Source organism: Misgurnus anguillicaudatus, chromosome 1, assembly GCF_027580225.2.
Source record: "Misgurnus anguillicaudatus chromosome 1, ASM2758022v2, whole genome shotgun sequence".
NCBI lineage: Eukaryota > Metazoa > Chordata > Actinopteri > Cypriniformes > Cobitidae > Misgurnus > Misgurnus anguillicaudatus.
The window spans coordinates 20,013,188-20,038,358 of NC_073337.2; the positions used below are offsets into that span (position 1 = coordinate 20,013,188).

At 37.7% G+C, this 25,171-nt stretch overlaps 1 protein-coding gene across 1 annotated transcript in view; it reads left to right on the plus strand.

Moving 5' to 3' along the window:
• Nucleotides 1-25,171, plus strand: part of snd1 (staphylococcal nuclease and tudor domain containing 1) — a 209,615-nt gene that overhangs the window by 141,504 nt on the left and 42,940 nt on the right. The window lies entirely within an intron of this gene.

Consider the following 25,171-nt stretch of genomic DNA (forward strand, 5'->3'; position numbering starts at 1 on the left):
ACGTCTTGCAAATACTGCAAGGAGTATATAAATTTGTGAGCAAAACTGTAGCTATCAACCTGAAATGAGCATCCATAGATCTTCTCGCCTGACTGAACATATGCCTGGCGTAAAAAGTCAATCTTCCTTGTTTACACTCCCTTGGAGATACACCCAGGCACCCACACCTTACTGCCACAGTGTCACCTCGCTGTAAACAGAGTGTGGCGTGTTTAAAAGTGACACCTTCAGGAAAGCTCAGTTTGACCCTTACGTCCAACGCTGTCGCTTTCCCAGTGGGTCAGATTGACTGAATGCAACGGTGGCGGTGAATCAGAGACGACAAGTTTGGTTTGTTGTGCCCCATTTTCCTCATTTGGCTGTTCGCCGAGGGCCACCAGCATGAGCCCGCCCAGATGTGGATCTGTTTGAAGAGGAATAAAACACTATCGCAACCCATGATTCAGACAGCTGCATTGTTCTCTTTGTTCTGAGGCGCTGAATGTCAGGGGTCTCCTAGTTCGTGCTTGAATTTCCCAGACCGTACTTGATAATGGAGATAATTAACCCTTCAGGACTTGTGGACGTCAAAAAGCAAAGCTGGGGGTAGCGCTTCTTTGTCTCGATGGCCTTTGCATTCACCAGAGCTAGGTGTTGATGGATTTTTGCACTGGGAAGTGTTTCTTTTCTCTTTATTGCTCTCTTGTCTGCGGATTGGGATGTGGTAGATGTTTGCTGTATCAGGTGTCAGGTTCAAAAGCCTCCGTAATGAAATGTATTCAGAGGTGTTGGTCAGGTTTCATTAAAAGTTTTGCTTTGCTTTCTACTGAAAGGAATAAGAAAATAGGTCCAATAGTGGTACATGACTGTGAAATCGAGTCAAAGCGCCAAGGAGAACAGGTGTTTCGCACTTAACTAGGATTTTGCTTGCTAGGCTATTGCTCGCTTGAGGTTTCACAATTTTTATCGATCTTGGATTAGATTTTGGATCAAAATACTTTTTTGTGAGATATATTTCTCAGGCAGCGCACCAATAGTTCAGACGTAGACTTGAGGTTTGGCTGACTTTTACTTTTTCTGGAAGGGGTGCACGTTTTCATGACTGGCCAAAATGATTTTATAGAGAGATTTCTGGAGGTTTGTGGCAAGCAATTCCTGAAAGATATCCACGAAATTTTACCCATTTTCTATGTAAAGAAGATAACTGTGGTTGGTCAGTTTGCATGGCAATCCTACTTCCAATCTATGCTGAGAAGTAAACAAAACCACCTTTGCAAGACTAGGTTTGCAATGCACCTCCCAAAAGTATTTTATTGTTAATGAGGGAAGACGTCTTCCCAAACCTACTTCACACAAAACAAGAGTCTTGGATGACAGGAGGAGCTGATGATTCACTTATTCCTGATTTTCTGAGAAGATAGGGCAATGAAAGTTATGCAAACTGAAGCTCTCGCACAGAAATGCCCTCCGGTCCCACAATCCCCTGCATGCTTTCATCACATAGTTTGATTTGAATGCTGTTTCCCTGTAGATTGAGGGAATCCATTTATAAGTTCCTCTCAACATCATGTGCAGTCGGTGCCAACGCCGCTCTAATATGTAAACATTTGCTGCAAGGAGATGTTAGAACTCTTCTGGTTGCTGGGCAACAGGGTTATGGCTGCTGATGAGAGAGCGGTTTACATCCCAGTGTGCACTGAGCCAAACCATATTCAACGATGCTATTAAAAGAGCCTACTTGTAATTACAACACGCTTATGACAGTGCAAATCTGAGAAGTTGGCTTCCTGTTCAAGATGAGGGCTCATTGGCGTTTGATGTCCGTTAGCCCTGCCAAGCCATGCCCGATCTGCCCATCATTCTCGTAACCTGGGACAGGCCAGTGGCTGATTATGATCCTCCCTTAGGTTATCATCAACATCATTGTTCAGAACATTACAGCGCTTGTCTTTCCCCTCACACATTCTTTGCTCCAACAGTCATTCGTTTTTCTGCTTGTTCCTGCCTTTTTCTGGCATTATTGGGGCATAATTCCATCACCAGGGGGTTGATTTCAGCTCTAATAGCTTCCCCGGGCTCTCGTGTGCTTTACAACGCTCGTGACAGCGTTCCGCAGGGGTTGAGAAGGGCAGCCGTCTGCTTGTGACATTTAAGCTCGATAAATTCGTAGGGTGGGTGAATGCAGCTCGCCGCCACGTGTCGTCTGCATCTGTCTGGATGCTCTCAAAGAATCCTCTTCTTGTATTCGGACTAAAGAGAATTAATTGGGATGCCTCATCTAAAGAATATTTTGGGTGCCCTCGTGTTTTGTTAAGCCAAATCTTTTCTTGTGATCTAGGAGAGAAACAGTTTCGCATTTTTCTATGCAGCTCTTCAGTTTCAGACTATTAAAATAGAGACTCATTGATCAAACCCAAAGATGTTCTCATAATAATTGGAATCTTCCTTTAAAGGGCCAAAAGGAAACATATTTTGGTTTAGTGCATTGCCTTTAACTTCAAAAGTTAGTAGTTTTATGTTCAGACAGGCAAGAATTACAGATTGGAGGTTATTGAATCTTGAGTTGTCAGACTTGCATTTAGTCAAAATTAACCCCTGCTACACACGGCCGGATTATCCATAGACGGGATTGGGTGAGTGCCCTGGGGCACCAAGCAATAGAGGGGAAACCACGCTCTCCAGACTGTGACCAAATTGAGTTTTTGACACAGCGCGAGCAGGGTTTTTACAAGTACTGGTGCATGTGTGGGCACCCGTGACAAAAATACGGAATGCGCGATCGGGTTTTTACCGCACATTTGCATGTCATTCGTTTTGTGTCATCGTGCGCTCAGTTGAATCTACCGATGGGTCTACGTAGCCTGGGTAAAGTCAACACATCACACTCTGAACCGTGAGAAGACACGCCAACGCAGGTTTAAAATGAAACATTGCAGAGATGAGAGATTGAGAAACCGGGAGAACTTCTAGCCTACATAAAAACATTACAGATTAAAATAAAGGTTTTTATTGCCCAGTTAGGAAAAACTGGATAGAATATCAATATGGTATCTGGATATAACTTATTGTATATGTATGTGAAGGGGGTTGTGTATGATCTTTTCGTTTCATAACTTCCTATTCTAAAAGTTTCATGTGCAGCAACTGCATAGAGTTAAGTCTATTTAGTATTTTTCAGTAATGCCGTTATTTGGGGAAAAATGTGAATAATCGCATTGCAGGCTGATTTAAGGTGAGCCCTAAATTTTCTGCTTGCACTCCTAAAATTTTCAGTCGGGGCTACAGTGCTCCTAATAACGAAAAGTAAGCCCTGAATGACTAGACTTTTCAAATATTTATTGTGGGGGCATAAATGTGGTCACCCTAGGGCACTACACTGTGCTGTACCTCACAATGCATTGGGGTTATGTACATAATTGTTTTGTCCAAATCAATAAATATTTTCATGTTACTTTAACATCATAAATGAAGTTAAAAAATCAACTTGTTTTTAAAAGTTATGTTAACTTAATCTTACAATAGTAGGTTGAATTGGCCTGCCAAACCAAGTTGTTTTAACTTCATGCTGAATTTTTTGCACTTCTGATGGTAAATGTTGTGACATGTTGTTTATCAACAGCTTTTCTTTAGTTCACCATTTAGATTTTTTTACACTCATGCCACTTATATTAGCAAACATTATTATTGCAATCTTATTAGGCCTTTGTTTATTTTATTGCAGCTCTTAGTGAAGTTTGCAGCTGCTAACAATTTACTTGCTTAAGCCTATTTTAATACTTGACATCATGATGAAATCACACAGCTTACTGCATTTATTACGATTCGCATTCTCTTCATGTTGCACAATACATTTTAATTAAAGGTCCCTCGTTTAATTTCCTCCAGTGGAAGCGATTAAGTCCTGAAATTTGACTTCCCTGAACCATCGGATATATCATAATTTCTCTGTTATTACCAGTAAAGTGGCCTAAATGAAGTTTTAACGTTTTTATATCATGCTTGGCTTTTCTCAGATCCAGACTTGAGCGAAGCAGTGGCTGTTGCCATGGCAATATTATTAAGCAAGACAAGATAATTACATACATGCCACAGATAAGGTAATGTGAGCGCTTGATGAGAAAAAGATGCTATTCTGGAGTTTTCAGGTGTTCAGTCTGCATCTGCAAACTTGATCAGATCCCACCTTGTTCAGCCGATCATGTTAAATTTCTGGTGTCTCTTACTTTGCTTAAGGATGTCTCTCTTGACAGTAGTAATTAAATTTTTATTATTCACATTTTTTCACCGTCTTGTGATGATTTTGATTTTTTTCACTCAAGTTGTCACATTGCATTATGATTTGCCTTTCTCTCTGATAGATACATCCACCACTGCTTAAGCACACATGATGCTTAAGTTACTCAAGTTATGGAAAAATCATGGTTTTGATCCCCAGGGAACACACATACTAATACAAATGTATACATTGAATGCACTGTTGCAATGCTTAATTATTGCGCCATTATAATACCTAAAATTACTGCTTCTGTATAGCTTACGCTGTTTTAGAAACGGAGCATTAGGTGCTGTGCCGGCACTAAAGAGGAAGTGCGTGATTATAAATGTATTTCCATTCTGCTCCTCGCTCCCCTCACTGCTGTCATCGTAGCCTTCTAATTTAACAAATGGAGGGCAGGCTGTGTCAGACAAGAACAACCAGAGCACTGTGGTGAATCACAGTAAGAGTTATCCAATTAGACACTGTTACTCTCCCCAGAGGCTTGCGCTAAGGCCTGCTGCACCACAAGAGCGACTTGGCCGGCTAAAGAGGTGCAACAAACCTGGCATGTGTCTGAACTAGAAGCATTGGCTTCAAATATGGCTGCATCCAAACACCAGACTGGTGTTTATATAATAATTATATAAAATTATATGTTATATAATAACGTTCTGTCATTATTTACATCGTTATTATACATTTCTTTGTTCTGCTGAACACAAATGAAGATATTTAAAAAAAAATGTATAACCAAACAGATCTAGGGCACTTTCATAGTGTTGTTGTTTTTTTACTTTGAAAAGTCAATGGTGCCCCAGATCTGCTTTGTTGAAAAAATGTTTCAAAATATCTTTGTGTTCAGCAGAAAATAAAAGAAATTCATACAGGTTTTCTAACAACATTTTCAGGGTAACAACGATGACCAAATGTTTGTTTCGATGGACTATCCCTTTAAAGGCATTAATGCAATTTTTTGTTCTTTAAATATATATTAAGATTTGTTTTGACTTCTGTTACTTCTATTTGACGATTTTTGTGCTTAAAATATAAAATGATTGACTGTAGCTCAATTAACAAAGCTTTGCATTAGCAGCACAAATGTAATGGGTATCAGTGATGCGCGGTAGTGATGCGCGGGTCGTCTCGTAACCCGCGGGTCGGGTAAAGGAATTTTAACTTTAATGCGGGGCGGGTCATTAAAAACAAAATTAAAAAACAGATATGTTGCGTCTAATTCCCTTTAGCATATATATTAAATATTTGGGAATATATATCTTAATATTTTATTAGGTTCTTTGATAAGGTTAAATTACGTAGGCCTACGTGACAACGTAACTTCCGCAACGTAACTTGACATCCCTAAACCTTTGGCGTCACGTCACAGAAGCGCCAAGTAGCTCCCGCTGCCAGCCACAACAACAAAACAAACAGAGAAATAAAAGATGAAAGACGATCTGCAGGAGAAATTAAGGTTGGGAATTTGTGAATAGATAATACAAATGCTGCTTTGTAAATGTTGAAAATGTTTAGCATTATCCTATCTCTATATTAATATGACCATGCTGGTTTCAATGGTTAATTTGTGTATGTTATTGCCACTTTACAGGGCGATGTAATCTAATGGCTGATTCCAAGCACTTTTAGGCTGAAATAAAGCCTCTTTTTAATTACATTACAAATGCCTAGTATGTCTATTTTAATGGGCGCAGGGCGGGATGTAAAAATAGATAGTGTTGCGGGACGGGCCAAAAAGTTAATAAAAGCGGGACTCGCGGGTTGGGAAAAACGCAGACCGGTTGTTCCGAAATGAGCGGGTGCCTAAGGTCACCCACGGTTACGAGTCATCCTCAAATATTTTTAAGAATATTCGGGTCGCAGTCAGGTCGTTTAAAATAAAGATGCCAATGAACTATTTTAAACAATTACTATTTAAAAAAAATGCGAGCCAGGGAGCGGGTCCGGTACAATAAATGTTTTCTTTTATTGCAGTCCGAGTTGCGGGCGGGTTATTTGAAAACTTCGGTAGGGTGCGGGATGTTTATATATTGAACCGCGCATCACTGATGGGTTATTTGTAGCAAAAGCCAAAAATACATTGTATGGGTCAAAATTATCTCTTTGTTTTTGTGCCAAAAATCATTAGGATATAAAGTTGTTCATGTTTCATGAAGATATTTTGTAAATTTACTACAATAAAATATATTAAAACTTTATTTTTGTGAGTGGATGCAGTGGTAAGGACTTCATTTGGACAACTTTAAAGGCGATTTTCTAAATATATATATTTTTTGCACCCTCAGATTCCAGATTTTCAAATCATACATCAATGGAAATCTTACTTATACAAGAAATCTCAATTTTAAAAATTGACCCTTATGACCAGGTTTTGGAGACTAGGGTCACAAATGGTCATTGGTTCGATCCTAGGAAACACTTGGAAAAAATGCTGTATTTGAATGCACTATAAATCACTTTGGATAAAAGCATCTGCCAACTGCATAAATGTAAAAATGTAAATCAAATGTATTCACCCATTAAAGTGCTTTGCCAGCTACAATGTGTCATAAACAAGATTCAGATGAAACCCAAGCCTTTAATTTGCGTTTCCATATTGCTTAGCAGCACTGGTCAACCTGCAGTAATACCCGTTTGTCTAACCAATTGCAGATTGGCTGATTGGGATTACTTTTTACCAAGACCATCAAATTACTTTAATGCACCCCCATAAGCTATTTTATAAGCATTTTACTATTTCACCTAATCACCAGTTTACATCCATCCCACATTTTCTCTGTGCCAGATCTCTTTATAGCCAGATTCAGGGCAGTCACTTTGGTGGGTTTCATTGCATCTCATTTGTTGCTCCTAAAGTAAATCCCTGTCAAATTGAGCGTGAGGTTATCGTATGATAATGCGGTCTACGTTTAACAATTCATCACATTAAGTCTTCCTACTCTGCCTTTCGTGTTCCTCAGCCAAATCTGAACAAAACGCCTTGCAGCGTGACTCACGAACAAACAAGTAAAAGCTTTTTGCTTACTCATGGAACCTCTGTGGTTCCTATTTCTCATGTAGCATTCATGAGCGACCGCAGTCTTCCCTGCCACGTAATCGTGAGAGTGCTTCCCCTAGCAGCGGCTTTCTTGAGGTCACCTCATGAGTGTAATCCATCCCGAAACCTCTTTCGGTATCCGCTCTGTACTCAAACTCTAACCTCCCCACGCTGCCTTGTAGTGTTTACTTGTTTTCGAACCCACACACACACACACGATTTTTGAAGTCATTTGAAGTTTTGTTGTGCTTAAAAGTTTGGCAGATCTTGTTACCCTTGACTGTGTTCCTGCAAATGTGCTAATAAAGATCTTCAGAGTGCTTTCCATTGCGAAACAAAAGTTTAATTGAGTGTTTACGCGCCCGAGTGTTCTTGGCTGGCAGGGAAGCAAATTGGGTGTCTCTGTGTCAACAAACCCCACAAAAAGTAATTAATTCTTTCACTTTTAGTAAGGGAACTAATTAGCGTCGTCTTGACACTTAGCTCTGGTTTCATATACATTAATAACAACGCTATCTTTGCCAGGCCATATGTCTTTGTTTTTACACAAGTATTTGTTCCAAAGTGATTCTTGGGGAGTTTAATACAGTATCTGTCGAATCTGTTCCTGCATTGTATCTGTTATGGCGCTTTCCATTGCATAGCACCGCATGGGTCTGGACAGCTCACTTTTTGGGGCTTTTCCACTGGGTACAGTACGTAGTACCCAACACTATACAGGGAGTATTGCAGTGGATGTGTGTTATAGAAATGCAATGCATCATGGGCATTGCATCTGTACGTAGATATTCACAAAGACATTTTTTATTAGTGTTGGACCCTGCAAGGTGTGTGTGCATGCTCTTGCTTACCTCAGTATAAGGCAGAAAAAGATCTCTCTTGTCACTCAAAAGATAAAAGCTGAGAAGGGCTATTGCATACATCTCATGGATTATGTAATGCGTGCATTTCTGCATAGATAAGGGTTTGGGTCATCTAAAATACTCCACGCACACGCGCAAGCAATGCTAAACAGCCCTGAAGGCAGGCCAGGATTTCTTATAAGCACACATACACAGATAAGTGCATAGCTTTTGTGTGGGGGTTGCACATTTTTCTCGCAAATCTCGTGATGCGGTTTCAGCAGTCTGCCATTGCTAACCCACCTCAGCAGACCATTTACATACATTTATTTTCTCTTTCGTGGTGAGGATTCTGCTTTTAAACTAAGCTGATACGTTCAATCCCCTTACTGTACCCCCACACCTAATCCTCGCATAAACCTTTCAGCATTTTTAGTTCTCAAAAGTCATTGTTTCCTCCACGGCATGCTGTGATAGACTGGCCACGTGAACACAGAAGTCAGCAGACATCCATCCATCCATGTTCAGTCATCTGCATGCATCTGCAAGACATCTAGCTCACGCTGCAGTTCTTACTCACATCCACAAACAATAAATGCATGTATACGGCATGATTGTGCAGCGGTGACACCACGTGTCCTTGGCCTCTCCGTAGACCCCTTCTCTCGATCTTTGTTTCCTCGATGACATCCTTTAAGGCGGGTATGTGGCGCCTGTAGATGGGCATTATCATGGGATATTTTATCTACTCGTATGCCTGACAGATAAGTCAACCGATGCAGAAACCGCAGATTGTTTGTGTGCGTGTCTGTTCTGACTGTAATTAGATATGACATTTTGAATAGCATTACCGCGCACGGACACATGCTTGAATACGCAGGGAGAGAAAACTAATGATTGTTCAAAACTGCCTGCATATATTGTAGGTCTCTCTTTCTCTCTCGCTCTCTCTCTTTTATACACACATCCTTTGAGGAACTCTTAATGCAAGTAGGGTTGAAGGAGAGTTGCATGGACGTTTTTCCCTCCAGGGAGGCCACGGACCACGAGTAGCCGTTTTATTGCCCGAGTTGGTGGCAGTAGGTTTTTTCCCGTCTTGGTTCTGCTGACATTGAGAGTCTTTTAAATTGAGGATGTATGCAGGCAATGCAATTTAATTTTTATTGCACTATTCAATTCGCTTTGTTGATAGACATTTATCAAATCACGGTTTACAAAACACTGTGGATGTCAACGGGCAGGCCGTCGTTTCTCGGATAGTTTGAAAGTAACATGGAGTCAAAGAACTGTTTTTATCTTTCTTCAAAGTATAAATTGATGTGTTTTATAAATAAGTCTGCTGTATTAACCGAAAATATACGAGAATACACCAATATCGCCCCTTTGTTATGATTTTAATAATAAATATAATAAATCTTTTTTTTATAAAAATGTATTACACTATTATTTATATTAATAAATATAACTATTCTTTATAAATATTAATCATATTATTTATAATTATTACACATTATAAACTGTATTACATAATACATATATTTATACAAAATAAAAATAATAAATGCTAATAATATGATACTATTAAGAATAAAAGTCCCACACTGCAGAGTTTTGCCGTGAATTTGTGTTGCAGTTTGTAGTCCTCTGTACAAGTACTATGTAATGAAAAACTTGTAAAAATATACATACCTACAGAAAATATCACTTATTGTCTAGATTGTTTGTAATTATTTATAAGACACAACAACAATAAAGTGACTAGGGCTGGGCAAAAAATGTGATTAAAAAAAATATCTTTTTTTAGGGCTGTCAATAGATTAAAAAAATTAATCTAGATTAATCGCATGATTTTATGAGTTAACTCGCGATTAATCGCAAATTAATCGCACATTTTTATCCGTTCTAAATTTACCCTAATTTAACACTTTTCAGGTTTTTAATATTCTAATCATATATACATATATAGATGCTTTATGCAAATGTATATTAACAACAGCCTGTTCACATTTTAACAGAATCATCAGCCATTGTTTTGTATATGAATTTTCCTTTAGAAGATTTTTCTTTCTCCATTTTTGTTTGCTGCTGCATCATTTGTGACCTGTGCTGGCAAGTTGAGTCGGAATTAGCAAATTTAAAAAAAATAGTTGTTCATATTTTGACATTCTCTATTAAAACATAGAACAATGCATGATTTGCTGGAATATAACAAAATATGACAGAACTACACCTGTTTGAAATTGAAAGAGTCAGCAAAGTTAAATTACCAGAATAATTACCACATCCATACATTAAATTACCACATCAATACCTTAAAATCACTGATAAAACTATAAGATTTAGCATACACAAAGCAAAAACAATAATATAAAATAATCAATATGTTAAACTTTTTTCTTTTGTTTGATTGACATTGAGACAGACTGCTTAAAATCTGAGTGATCTAAAATAATGTTACACATCAGATATTTTTACCCAACAGTTAACCAAACATTTACTTAAGACATAACAGATTATACCTACGTGAATTCTTATCAAAAAAGATATTTGTAAAACTTCAAATTTGTGTAGATGTCTATATATCCGGGTCGCGCACTCGCCCGTCTGTGTGCACGCGCTTCAGATGTCAGTCAGTCACCATGAGGAAGATCACTTTTGAGTCTTGTCGTTCTTAATAACTCTTTAACATTAATCAGGTACCGAACTTTATCTCTCTTAATGACTCTTTTAACATCAAGCAAGTCTTGCAGTCTATTTTCTAAGTCATGTATAAAAGCGAAACCAAAATGAATTGAGACGTGTCTTTGCATTAGATTAAGCATTAGGAGGACGGGAACGTTACACCTCAGACGTATAAATATAGATCATTTCAGATGTCCAACGAGCATTTAGAGCATTGGATTTGCTAGACGATTTGGTTAATGTTCTTGTTTCTATGAAAACCTTTGAATCATTTAGACAGGATCCCATCTGTCAGCGTCTCTGTTCATTCAACTATGGGCTGGACCAAGGGTCAAACAGAAATTGCGCGTTGCGTCAATCGGCGTTAATAAAATTAGTTGCGTTAAAATTAATTTGCGTTAACGCGTTATTAACGCGTTAATTTTGACAGCCCTACTTTTTTTACGTGGTCTATTCAAAATCGATTCTCAAGGCCACAAATTTTTTTCCCCATATTTATTTTTGCAAACATTGAACGTAAGATTAACATTAATCTAATTACTAGCCTTCTCTACTAGATGTCGCCCTCTTTGTTGCCTTGCGTGATGTTACCAAGGAGCGAGAGGCGAGCCTGTCATTCATTCATTCAGTCTATATTCTAATATAATAAAATCTATATTCATTGGGTTGAATCGAGAATAGAGTATAAAAAGCGACAAAAAAATTATTGAACAGAGAATCGAAATCAAATCGATTTGATAGCTTGTGAATCGAAATCGAATCGATCTGGAACATTTGAAACGATACCCAGCCCTAAAAGTGACTAGCTACAAAAGTGACTTTATTAGCTTTATAAAGTGTGCACTATCATCACTCATATTACACATTAAAGGTGGGGTGCACGATCTCTGAAAGCCAATGTTGATATTTGAAATCACCTAAACAAACACGCCCCTACCCTAATAGAATCTGGACCTTCTTTTGATAGACCCGCCCTACACATACGCTACCCAGGCAACGATGTCGGTTAGTAGACACGCTCCTTACTGCTGATTGGCTATAAGTGTGTTTTGGTACTCGGCTCGACTTTCTTTTCCAAAGCGTTTCTCAAACATCATGCACCCCACCTTTAATGTATGTGAACGCTCTTATGGGATTGCATAAAAAACTGTTTCTAATCTTGTAGTGTATCTGTGTCTGTTTTTTGTCTGTTTAAAACAATTTAATTCTCAGTACAACACAATTTGTTGTGTTGGGATTTCTGTTAGCGTTATTGCCTAGCTTGTGTACCAAATGCCATTCAATATTGTCATAAATATTGTCACAATATTATTGGCACTTTAACTATGAAATTCTTAGCATTGGTTTTGAAGTTAAACACAAATGGGGTCTCTCTTCTCACTGAATGTAGTTCCTCAACAATTAAAGGCTGGGGGTTTGATAAAACGGAATACTTAAACTGTCTGCTTGTCCTTTAAATCCAGCTGTGTGTGCATGTGCGTGTGTGCGTGCATGTCTGTGTATTTGTGTGTCTGTGTGTATACTCACAATGTACAAGACTGCATTTCATACTTCTTCCTACTGGAGACATATACACACAATCATGGCATTTCCCTCTAGCCTGCTGACATTTGCTCATTTTTAGGAGTACAAACTCTTCACCGCCAAAACGTTTAGCGCCCCCCACTCTGCTGTCGCTTCAGGTGTCCTCTCTAATCGCCTGACAGTAATTAAAAAGAGTGGACCTTCCCTCACGCACACAGTAACATTTGCGGAGTGCCGGCGTTCCTCACTGAGTGTTTGATGTTTTTTGACGGCGGGGCGTCCTTTCGTGTCTAACTAAATGCTACATTTTTGTTTCTTGCCGGTTTGTTACGGTCCTTTCATATTGCACTGTGTTTATTCAGTTTTTTATATAATAACTTAACTAAATTAAGTAAGACTTGAAATGTAATTTTAATAAAATGTAAAGCAGGTTCATTTTATTTTGTCAAGGATATTACGATTAGGATAATAGTAGTCCATTAAGATATTAAGTTAAGATCATGTTCCGTAAAGATATTTTGTTAATTTACTACCAGAAATATATAGAAAAAATTATTTCAGTAGTAATATGTGTTGCTAAGAACTTTATTTGGACAACTTTAAAGGCAATATTGTCAATATCCACCTTTTTTGCGAACGCAGAAGTAAGTGATGTGACGTATTTCTCTTCCTGTGCGAGACTTATGGTTCAATAGCCAGCCGGTAGAAAACAGTGTAGTGGGAGCACGCATAAAATATGATTTACACAGTTAATATTTACTACACCTGCCATGTACGAACCAGTGTAAGGATGAAATTAAGAAGTGGCTTCATATATGAAGATATATTCAATCATTTAGTGTTCTTGATCGGATATGATGGGTCTTAAATGGGCAAATATAAAAGCACAGAGACATACCAGTATCTTTACAATGGGAAAGTCAGTCGAGAGTTTGTACATGGAGTTTACAAAGACTTTGTGTTTTTAACTTTTCAGGGGCTGGTTTAAAATGTCACAACTGTCCCCTGGTGTAAAGTTTTTTTTAAACTGCAATTTTTAATGGATTTATTTATCTTTCTCATTCAGTATCTTTCTCATTCAACACATTGTAAGTTATTTGAACAAACCATAATAAACACATTAAACTACTACATGTATTCAGTATTGTTTTCGTTTAAGTTCTTACGCACTAAGTGGAGACATGAGCTTATGAAATTATTTGTTTACTTTTTTGAAGTATTTGCTTTTTCATTTAAAACATAACAAAAATATTACACACACATTACGAACTAAGCAGATTATGTCGTAAAAAAATTTACTGTAATCACATTTTTGTAGTAATATATAGTAGCAGAATAAAAAAATCAGCATATTTTTATCAGGATAATATTAGTGTTTTTAAACAATTATTGTATTTATTGTTTACTGGCAGTTTCTATGAAAGGTTTTACTGAATAGATTTGTAAAAAACAGATCATGTGCGCCACATACACATTCAGTTCTTGTGCATGGATTATGGTTAAAACAAATGTTTTGTAGAGATTTACTGCGTTTGTATCAGCTATTATGGCAACCTCTAACTACACAAATTATCTCGGTCTTCCTGGGTTTCATAATAAACATTAAACAGTTAAAAATCAAAACGGCACACTTCGCAATAGACTACCATTAGCTTTAGTGGCCCACCGGAAGTCATAAACAAGAAAGCTCAAAGATGGCGGCTCCCACATTTACGTCAAAAAAACAGGTGGATAAATATTTTTTTATTCAGATTCCAGATTTTCAAATAGTTGTATCTCTGCCAAATAGTGTCCTATCCTGACAACCATAAATCAATGGAAAGCTTATGTATTATATTTGAGGTCCAGGGTCACAAATAGGAGCGCCAAGGTTTCAAAGCAAACTTTTTAGTCTCCCTGTTTCTTCCATAATAGACATTGCAAGATGCACAGTAGACGGTTTAAGCCGGCAGATCCAAGGTTGGGGATTCAGCTAACGCTACAGCTAACGGCTCATCAATTTTCTTTATTACCTGCTCCGAAAAATCTTCTGTGCAGAGAGAGAGGCTATTCTTAGATCTGCTGCCAATTCCTCTCCTAAATGCATTCACTCAATTTCTCTCCATCCCTTTCCTTCTTGTGGAGTCTCACTTGTTCCTTTTCTCTCTGCAAAGCATCGCCTTTTATTCACTCTGCTTGTTGATTTATGTGACGTGCTTTGTTTGTGAGCAAATGTGTTGTGAGTGGGCTACGTTTGTAAGAGATTTTGTTTTAGTTCAACTGCCATTATCTCAATCTGCATTAATAATGGGTTGAGTATTGAATAGATGAGTTTGGTGAAAATACGTTCTCGGTTCGATACAACTTGAACTCTGTCAGGTGCATCTATGGCATCGATTGCTACAGAAAATCTTTGATTGTGAAATCCAGCAAATGGTATGTTTGTACCAATGCACTATAATGATGTCTGAAGCAGGGGGTTGCAATGCATGGATAAATGTTAAATTACACACTGGTTTAAAGTGAAACTGAAATAAACCGATTATGTGCATTAACGTGAGACTAAGTACAGTAATGGAATCACTTACTAACCTTGCTTAGGCAATATTATATTCAGCATTAAGCATGCAACGATTTTAAAGTGACTGTTTGCATGTAGCAAACTCTACCCCACAGCTCAGATATCACATTATTGTACAGAAAAAAATATTTACAAGGTTTAAGCTTTTAAAATGCCTTGCCACATTAACTTGCATTAAAGGTGTGTTTATGTAAATGTTTTTTTACTTACCATTCCTTAACATGTCACGGATACTTACAGATAAAACACACAATTTTATTGTAAGTTAAGCTTTATTGCATCTATCCATTGTTTTGTCATCGTACATTCATTTATTTAATTCCCTCAAGGCTTTTGTGCGTTATATCTGTCATTGAATGTGGATGTATAGTATTTTTGTGCACATTTTTTCGCTCGGGTGCCTTCATGTTTTTGTCTCTTCGATCTTTGACATCTCATCGCCTTAAGAGTTGTAGTGGGCCATTGCATTAAAACCCTTAGGCATCTATCACACACACCTCTCCTCTATTGTCCCATGCCATCAGTCTCTCTCGACGACCCACCCGACCCCTGCGGACACATGGGTTTAACATCCGGACATAAATCCGACCGCGTCGGACTGGCACAGAACAATTTTAGGATGCGGTTACAAAAAGCCACAGGCTCGTTGACAGAAAGAGCCATTTCTTTAACTGAAAAGCAAGCGAGGCGTTTCTCATGTGCTGTCAGTGTTTGTTGGGAGCGAGAGTTAGGGGAAGCGGCTCAGAGCATGTCAGCTTCCGAGATTTTATTAGGCACGGCAGCGCATGGCCGGGACCGCACTGCACGCCCGCATGGGAAACTCAATCAAGAATCGATCGGACTGAATCAGAATCAAATTACCCAGTCACATTCACCTGACAGCTTGCTGTTTTCGGTAAATCACAGTCGGAGCGAATCATCAAGATTTGAATGTATAAAGCAGTGTTTACAGAGGGACATGCTGGCAGTGATGCACAGGCATTGAAAAAAATGTAAAGGGTTAATTCACCCAAACATTAAAATTCTGTCATTTACTTACCTCCATTTAGTTACAAACCTGTATTAATTTATTTGTTCTGCTGAACACAAAGGAAAATATTTTGATCAATGTTTGTAACATTTTGAGCTCCATTGACCTCCACTTTCCTACTATGGAAGTCAATGGTGCTTCTGTTTCATTCAAATTATCTTCGTTTGTGTTCAGCAGAACAAAGAATTTTATACAGGTATGTAACAACATGACGGTGAGTTAATGATGACAGAATTGGTATTTTTCAACGATCTATCATTTAACTACGCAATTGAGCAGTCATGTAATACATTAATATTAAAATTTCATATTTTTCAAATATGACAAACATGAGCAAGTCTTATATCAAATAAAAGCTCTCATTCTCAGTTTTTTTTCTATTATCACATATCCAACAATTGTCGAATGAATAATGAGGTAAAAATAGTCTTTTGTAAACTTGCAAGTGAAACTTGAAAGTGAGCATGAACTGCCTCAGATAGCACAGATAACCACATATGTTACATCATCTTTTACAAAATTAGCCCATTTACAAAGTTTTCTTTGGTTGTGTGCATAAATAATCCCTTGCTATTTATTGTATGTGCGAAACAAAACAAATTGCTTTTATGATATTCAAACCAAAAAAGTTTTTTCCCACCCTTCAGTTGATTAAGAATAACTCTGGCATACAATAAGCTAAAGAGACTATTCTTTTTAAGAGATTACTGCCATTTGCTGGTAACAACCAGAACTGTTTGCAGTCTGCTAGAGCACAGAGAGCCTGAGATATACACTTTCAAAGACAGTGCTTAGAACGCACATTTTTTTAGGTGGTTTATCATATCAAAAAACAAAATAAATAATAATATTTGTCACAAACAGAAATTGCATTTATTCCACTGTATGTGGGTAAGGGGACAATTCAAATGTTTTATGCGGAAATTGAATACAAAAATTGTGTTATTCCTCCCTTCAGTTGGAATAGAATAACTTTTGCATACAGTAGATTATGGTAGAGATAAATTTCCATTTTCTTCTACAAACTGACATTAGCTGGAGTCCAACAAAACTCTCTGCAGCTTTCGGGACCACTCAGGGCCAGAGTTATACACTTTCAAATACAGACTTCTGAAAAAAACTCAATTTATATTTTTGTGTTTATTAGAGGACTGACAATACATACTACCATGTTTAGCACTTTCAACAGTGTTTTATAAAATTTGTAGGGGTTTCCTGTAAAATGGCATCAACATTTTACATTTACTCCACTGCATGTGATTATGAGGGGTTTTTAAAGTTGGGCATGCCACATTTAGGCGGTAATTCAGAAAAATTCCTCAGAGTGTGACACCAGTAGGAGTAAAGAATTCAAATTAGGCCTACATGACTTGTTAGGGATGCAATAACGTTTTTAAATAATGTAATATTCAGTTTGCAATCTAATGCTTAAATGTCTAAAGTTTGTAAAATCCTTTTAAATATAATACATTTAAAAACACAAAATTAAATAGTCAGGTATCTCTGAATACCCTACCCAGTCTCAAAAAGTTTCGTTATATAGTCACATATTTTTTTGATTCTTTTTTCGTGCTATTATCACGAAATTTCGTGTTTTTTCGTGATCGTATAACGAATTCCTGTTTTCGTGTGATTATCACGTATTGGTTACTCGACTGTTTTATCCTATTTTTAAACCATTGTCGCTTCGGTTTAGGGTTAGATTTGGTGCCTGCATTAGAATGTCACTTTATATATTTATTTTTACTATTTTTTCTGATTTATTTTTTTATATGTCGCCTGACGTTAGGGTTAGAGTTGGGTTTGGTTTGGGATGTCATTTTATGTAAATCTAACCATAAACCGAAGCGACAATGGTAAGAAAATAGGACAAAACAGTCGAGTAACCAAGACGTGTTAATCACACGAAAACAGGAATTCGTTATACGATCACAAAAAAACACGAAATTTCGTGATAATAGCACGAAAAAAGAATAAAAAAATACATGACTATATAACGAAATTTCGTGAGACTGGGCTGGAATACCGCATCGACACAAAACTTGGACTATTGTTCTTTGAAATGATTAAAACACTAAGTCTCAATCACTAATAATTGCATACAATTTATATACACATTAAAACTTCTCACAAAAACAAGCAGTGTGTACACATGATTTTACTCTTTAAACGTTGTATTACTGAATTTGGATTGTTCTGAATAAGTGGCCGCATGCACAGGACTACAGATGGAAAGTAGCATAAGGCTAAATCTGCACATTGTCCTGATAAATGAACAAACAACAAGGTTGGTAGTTTGCATAATACATGCCCAAACCATATACAGGTTTTCTGCAACACTTTTTTTGAGCAGCAAACCTTTGAGAAGCATGACACCAAAGCAAAAGGGGCAAAAAGAAATGTGTTATTACTGTATATTCATTAGCATAAAAGTTTTGCTTTGCTTTTTCTTGCACATTTTGATATATTGTGCCTGCCTAATTTAAATGATTTTTCTGTAGCTGAGATCAAAAAATTGAGGAATTTTGTGTTACATCAGATTTTCAAAAGCTATGTCCAATTGTAAATGTTGTCAATAACACAGGGCATTCCAATGGGGGTTTAATGTGCACTTTAAATGCAAAGTTATAGACCTATTTCTTTCTGTCTATTTAAACAGACAGGCATTTTGTCTACTCTGAAGGAGTCACACTGTTATGTAAACACATACTTGGACCTCATTTTCTTATCTTTCTCCTGCAACTCCAAGTATTTCTCTTTCGCTCACTCTCTCTTTCTCTCTCATCTGTGCCTTGGGCTTGTAGCCAGCCATGTTGAGAGCGTGTACTGTATGTGTGTGGGCTGTGATGGGTTTTAGTGGGCTACCAGGCCTCCTCCAGGATGCAAGTGTCCCCCTGTAGATCAACTGTCCGTGTCAGTCCGATTTCACTCTCTTTCCTCTACAATCCCAGTATTCAGCAACTTTGTGCGCAAGTACAACCAACAAACGGCCATGTTTTTTAGAAGAAAGCAAGTTGATGAGCGATCAGAGAAAATAAAGCAGCTTCATTAAAAAAAGATATAACTGTACTGTAACCATGACAACCCAGCATCGCAGATTAAATAACGTTGAGCGTTTAAATACACATTTGTACTTATGAAACGCTTTGCAAAAAGTAAAACCATAAAACCATGCACTGCTTTTGATCAGTGTAATGAGAATAAACACAATTATCTGTTTGTTTAAAGCATTTTTTTTTAAGTACGTCTTCAGGTCCTTCCTGGAGGTCTTCTGTCATAGCGGAGTCTGATTAAAACATATGTCGCATGCGGTTATTTCATGCAGTGAAGTGTGGGCAGACAGCAGGTAGGCAGGGAGCTGGAAATAAGCCTCTTTAAATAGCTCCACTTTCAGTCTTTACTTCAAATGAGTACTGATTTGAAGGGCTTTTTATTTTTCACACTTCTGGGCAAACATCAGGAGGTCCGTTCTAAAAGGGAAGGCGCATCTGAGCATCTCCAGCGCTTTAGGTTTTTGGGTACATTTTCTTGGTGATGGAAACCATGTTGGATCCCAACCAACTGCGTTGGCATGCGTGATACGCACATGCTGAGTCAGATATTATGATTTTGTTATTGTCATTTTGATGGCTTAATGGCGGGTATGTGTTTCGACAGTAAGGCATTTTATCCATAGGAACTTGAATCGGCATTCATGGTATACATTTTATCAGTACAGTATGTGTGTTCCCTGAGTTCAAACCCATGACCTTTGCGTTGTTAACTTTAGGGATCAAAACAAAAATGTATGACCTTCTATTACAGTCAATTTTACAGTGAGGTAAAAGTTGAAATTAACATGAGCTAATTGTTAGTTCATGTTAGCTAATGCGTTAACTAATGTTGTGCACATTAGCTTCTTGCATGTGTCATTGTCTCTATTTGTGCCCTTCCTATAATAGCTGTGTATAAATCTAGCATAGGAGCAGAAAGGAATTGTGTTGTGTAAGGTCCCATATGTTGCAGTGTTTCCCTGGGGTGGTCATCTGGAGCCGAGACATGCCTGCCAGACCCCTTTAAACCAGCCTGGGTTTCTTTTGCACCAGCTCTCGCCGTTGCCATGGTTACCCCAATCGTACCTTAAAAACTGTGAACAATTCCTTTAATTGTTTACGTTGTTTTGGGAAAGGCCCGGTTTTTCTGGTTTCTTACCTTTGTTGTAAGGAAACGTCAGACTGCTGGGTGTCTGTGACAGTTGACGGGAGGGCGACGATGTTAGAGGTGTAAGCCGAGGTATAAGCCGTGCAGCCGCCACGACATTCGAACAGCTGCTGCCGGTGATATGAGGCTGAAGCGAAGCTGTCTGCATGCCGGCAGCTCACAGCTGTTGACTCCTGAAGTGTCGCGGCACTTGGGCACTTTTAATGCATAAATTTATTCGCTAAGTAACCACATCTAAGACTCTGCGTCCACGTGTAACCTACCCTTCTTCTTGCCCTACATCGCAGCATCCTGTGACATCCTTTTTTTTTTTAAAGCTTGCATAACACTGTTTCTGCTTATCTCATGTTAATCTTGAGTATCTATAGAGTATTATTACATCCTTGATATACAGTATCCAAGTATACAGTATACAGTTTTATCAGATTTATTAAAGACAGATCAGCTGTACCGATTCTTTCCGAATAAACTCGAGCTCGCAAGCAACACACACAAAACAATATGCCACTATCTCTGGATTACTTATGATTCCCTACATGTTCATGTCATTTACTTTACATGCACTTACGTGCCGACTGGCAACAAAACAGACATTTGATGCAGTTTTACTTAACGACTGTGACTTATGACCCGGTTGGGACGGCCCAATTTCAACGAAATCCAGTGTTAAACAAACACACACGCACAACTACCCCGGATAAACAAAATATATTCATTGTTACCATAATTCTAGGTTCTTTGGGAAGCTAACAAGCTTAAATTTCCCTCACAAACACCACACTTTGGTGACGTTACTTTCATGTCAGCCCTTGGTTGGTGTGTGCGTGAGCTATTCCGATTAAAATGCCCATATAAGGACTTCCACTGTACTTTCTGCACTGAAATTACTCATAAAAGAAATAAAGCAAGATTGTTACGTAGAAATCTTTCATGTTCAAATAAACTTTCCAAAACTTGTACAAACCCTGGCAAAGAAATACACTTGCCACATGTCCAACTCCTTTTTTTGATACTTCTATGTTTAGCATGAGGAAACAAACTCTTTAACAATGAGTCAGAATGCATGAAATAGCTTTTCACCCCCCTTTAAATCCCAGAATTCTCCCTATGTAAATTGTTATGTAAAGTTTACTTTGGTGAGCACAAGTCAGGCAACACGTGGGACGCTCTTGCTTACATATTGCAGTTGTACATTTTTGGATGATCGTATGGTTGTGCGTCATGACGGCGGGTTTATTGCGCCAACTCAGTGTTTGCAGGTTAAGTGGATGCTGACAGCGTAGGTCACTTAGTTGATATATTTGTCAGCGTCCCTGAGTAGATTGATGTGGACTTTGAAATGTATGATTGATGGTTTGTCTGCCCTCTCTCGCCTGTTGGACCCGTGTTTTTGAGTACATTTGTACCAGAGAAAGAGTGTGACAGTGATGGGCTAGAGCGTTTTTCCTGCTGTCTGGTGTAATGGCGCTTTACAGTCATGTTAGCATGAAATGTGTTTTCCACATTTCGCACGCGTGCATTGATTTGAGAAATACATTACGTGCTAATATACTTGCAAGCTGTCACTGGTGGGGCTCGTCTCAATTCCTTAGAACTGATATGTGGAATATTACTCAGGCACTTGGGAGGTTATCAAAAGTGATTTTAACACATTAAATGCCACTCTATGTGGCTGTCTGATGATGTGAAGTTGGCATAAATGACTTGGATAAAATCCAAAACTAAATTCATTTGAAATTGTCGGGTTCACTGTGATCTCTCATTTGTGCACACGGCAGCATTAAGCTCCACCTGCATTCTTGTTAGCATGCATAATAACCAGATGCCGTTACATCCTGTGACTGGATTTCGTGTTTTGTTTCCATTTGGCCGTCTACCAGGGTTAGAAGTTTTATATGTGAGATGTCAGTCACGCGAGCAAAGCTTAGTACTGTTATCATCCATAGATTTTTGCATATTGATTTATTTGTAGTCAGTTGAGTAAAGGGTGCACGTCACAGATTCTTTCGCGATTCTTTCATTTCTTTCACGAAGCTCTTACTACCTTAATATATTTATTTGGACAGTGCTCTTGTTGATGATGGTGCGTTGATAAATGGCTCACTGCACTTAAAGAAGGTATACATAAAATGGGCACAAATTAAGCAAAAGTTTTATTCTTAAAAAAATTTCTTAATACGGTTTTGCACTGTAAGTTAAACCAACAAATCTTTTTTAAAGTTACCTGGTTGCCTTAAAATGTTGAGTTATTTTAACTTAAAAATATTAGTTTAAGTTTTGTAAAATTGTTGTCAACTAATATTTTTTTAAGTTGAATTAACTCAATTTTAAGGCAACCAAGTAACTTACTTTTTAACTCTGTAAAAAATATTTATATATATATATATATATATATACGTTGGCGGGGAAAGAGTTAAGTTTAACCAACTCTTTTTTTTTCAGTTTACATAATGAACATAATGATATAAACCAGAATCAACATTTAGTGTCTTCTCAGCTTTTGAGCATGCATGGTTTGTATCTTATATTCTTATAAGTTGTTTGAATTTCATTTTTCTGAAAATCAGAAAGTGAAGAAGTGCATTACTGTTTACGATATCAATTTTGCCGTTGAGTGGAATAATTCAAAACAAAAATATGCATAAGTCATCATAAGAATTGCAAATGACAGCGATGAAACGGTTTCCTTCTAACTCATTCTCCTGTGGTCACTTGCTTATCTATATTGAGTTGTCGTATTTGTATTGGGTTTCTCTAGAAGTTGAATCATCAGTTTTGTAATGTACATGGACAGCATATCAATCCGCAGAAGGGTATATGTGGTTTCTGGCACCGGCGGGCATTGGACGTAAAAGCATATCTGTCTTGTTAGTCATTGCATATCTCTAATGGCTTCATCAATATGCACAGACGAATCGAGCAGAGAGACATCACGGGTCGTAGACTTTAATTGACTCAGCTAAAACACACTGATAATACCTCACACCTCTACCATTATCATTCACTTCTTGTGGTGGTTGTGTGGCACTATGATATTCAAAGTTGTGGGCGGGAGTTATCAGAGTTAGTGGGAGGAGCCATGGTCATGCATCTGAACGTCTGTGGCTTTTTCCTGTTATGTTCCTGGTAGATATACAGTTTCTGTTAGAGCTGTCTCCTGATGCAGGATTTAGCACCAAACTTGGTTTCAAATCAATATCAAAGATTTGTAAGTTTAACCAAAATGTATACAATGCACGTAGAAGCTTAAATAAATGGCTTCATTCTCTAGACAGAAGATTCAACCTCTCCACTACTACAAACTGGCACGCAGGTCTATTCTGGTTTGAAACGCCCACTTAATATTTTCCATGATGGATAATATTAAGTCCCGCCCTACTTTTATCTTATTGTTTGTTCCGTTAAAAATCGGTTGCATTATAGCGCTAAAAACAGTAAAATTAAAAGAAAAATCTACTTTTTTTTGAAAATATGCTGATTTTACAGCTCCCTTAGAGTTAAACATTTGATTTTTACCGTTTTGGAATTCATTCAGCCGATCTCCAGGTCTGGCGGTACCACTTTTAGCATAGCTTAGCATAATCCATTGAATCTGATTAGACTATTAGCCTCGCGCTTAAAAATAACCAAAGAGTTTTGATATTTTTCCTATTTAAAACTTGACTCTTCTGTAGTTACATCATTTACTAAGAGCGACAGAAAAAAGTTAAAAGTTGTGATTTTCTAGGGCGATATGGCTAGGAACTATACTCTAATTTTGGCATAATAATCAAAGACTTTGCTGCCGTACCATGGCTGCAGGAGGCGTAATGATATTACGCAGCAGCCGAAAATAGTCCCCTTGGTAACTTTTAATAGCAAAGGACTATTTTCAGGGAAAATATAGAAACTCTTTGCTTATTTTTTAGCGCGATGCAAATGGTCCAATCAGATCCAATGGATTATGCCAAGCTATTCCAAAAGTAGTACCGCCAGACCCGGAGACCAGCTGAATGCATTCCAAAACGGCAAAAACCAAACGTTCAACTCCAGGGGAGCTGGAAAATATTTTCAATAAAAGTGGAGTGTCCCTTTAAAACATAGATAAACTGAAGTATTTCACACACTCTAGCATTTTATAAATCATCCCTGTATTGCTAAACTATGTCGGTGTGTGACCTTTATCTGAAAGATAAGAGAACGGATGCTTTAAAACATATTAACCCCTAATGGCCAATGAATTAGAGATCGACCGATATATCTGTTTTCCGATATTTTCCCCGATATTTGAGCATTTTCCGATGATCGGATATCGGTTTTGTAATATCGGATTGACCGATAAACGAGAGAATTGAGAATTGCGCGCTGGACGCATCTGAGGAGAGGAGCTCACAGCAGCAGCAGCAGCGTGCACAGCAGATATGACGGCGGAGTGACCCGACTTCATTAAAAGGACTTTGAGTATACTTACTTTGCATCTGAGGCATTTATAACACATCTTGTTTGTGCATTAATGTATGTTATTTTAAATAAGTTGATATATTAAAAGCAATGTATGCAGTTTGTCCAAGAATAGAGACGAACTCACAAAATCACGTGCTGTTCACTTACCGGGGTTGAAGGCTGAAGCTTTTAACAAGATTTACACTAAGTTATATTAAAATTTACCAGATAAACATTATTTTGCTAAAATATCTATATAAATGTCTGTGGATATTAATTAATTATTTATTACCTCCGCAAGCGGTCACAGTTTGATACAGTTAATGCGTGAGTAAATGCATAGATAACAGCGCTGTCAACAGACATTTCATAAGCTATAACAACAAAATATTAATTATTCTGACATCAAATAACATTACCAGTTAAGAAATTCAGTGATATATAAGCCGTTTTGTTTGTTACCTTCCTGAATGTAGTATTTCAGTCAGTGATATTATTTGTAAAACCTCTTTGCCAACTACTTGTTGGACTGCTGAAGGCTACATGTTGCTGGTCAAAACAACCATATTATTCCAAAAAAGGCACTTAATCCACCTGTTTTACTCTATAAACTATGTATAAC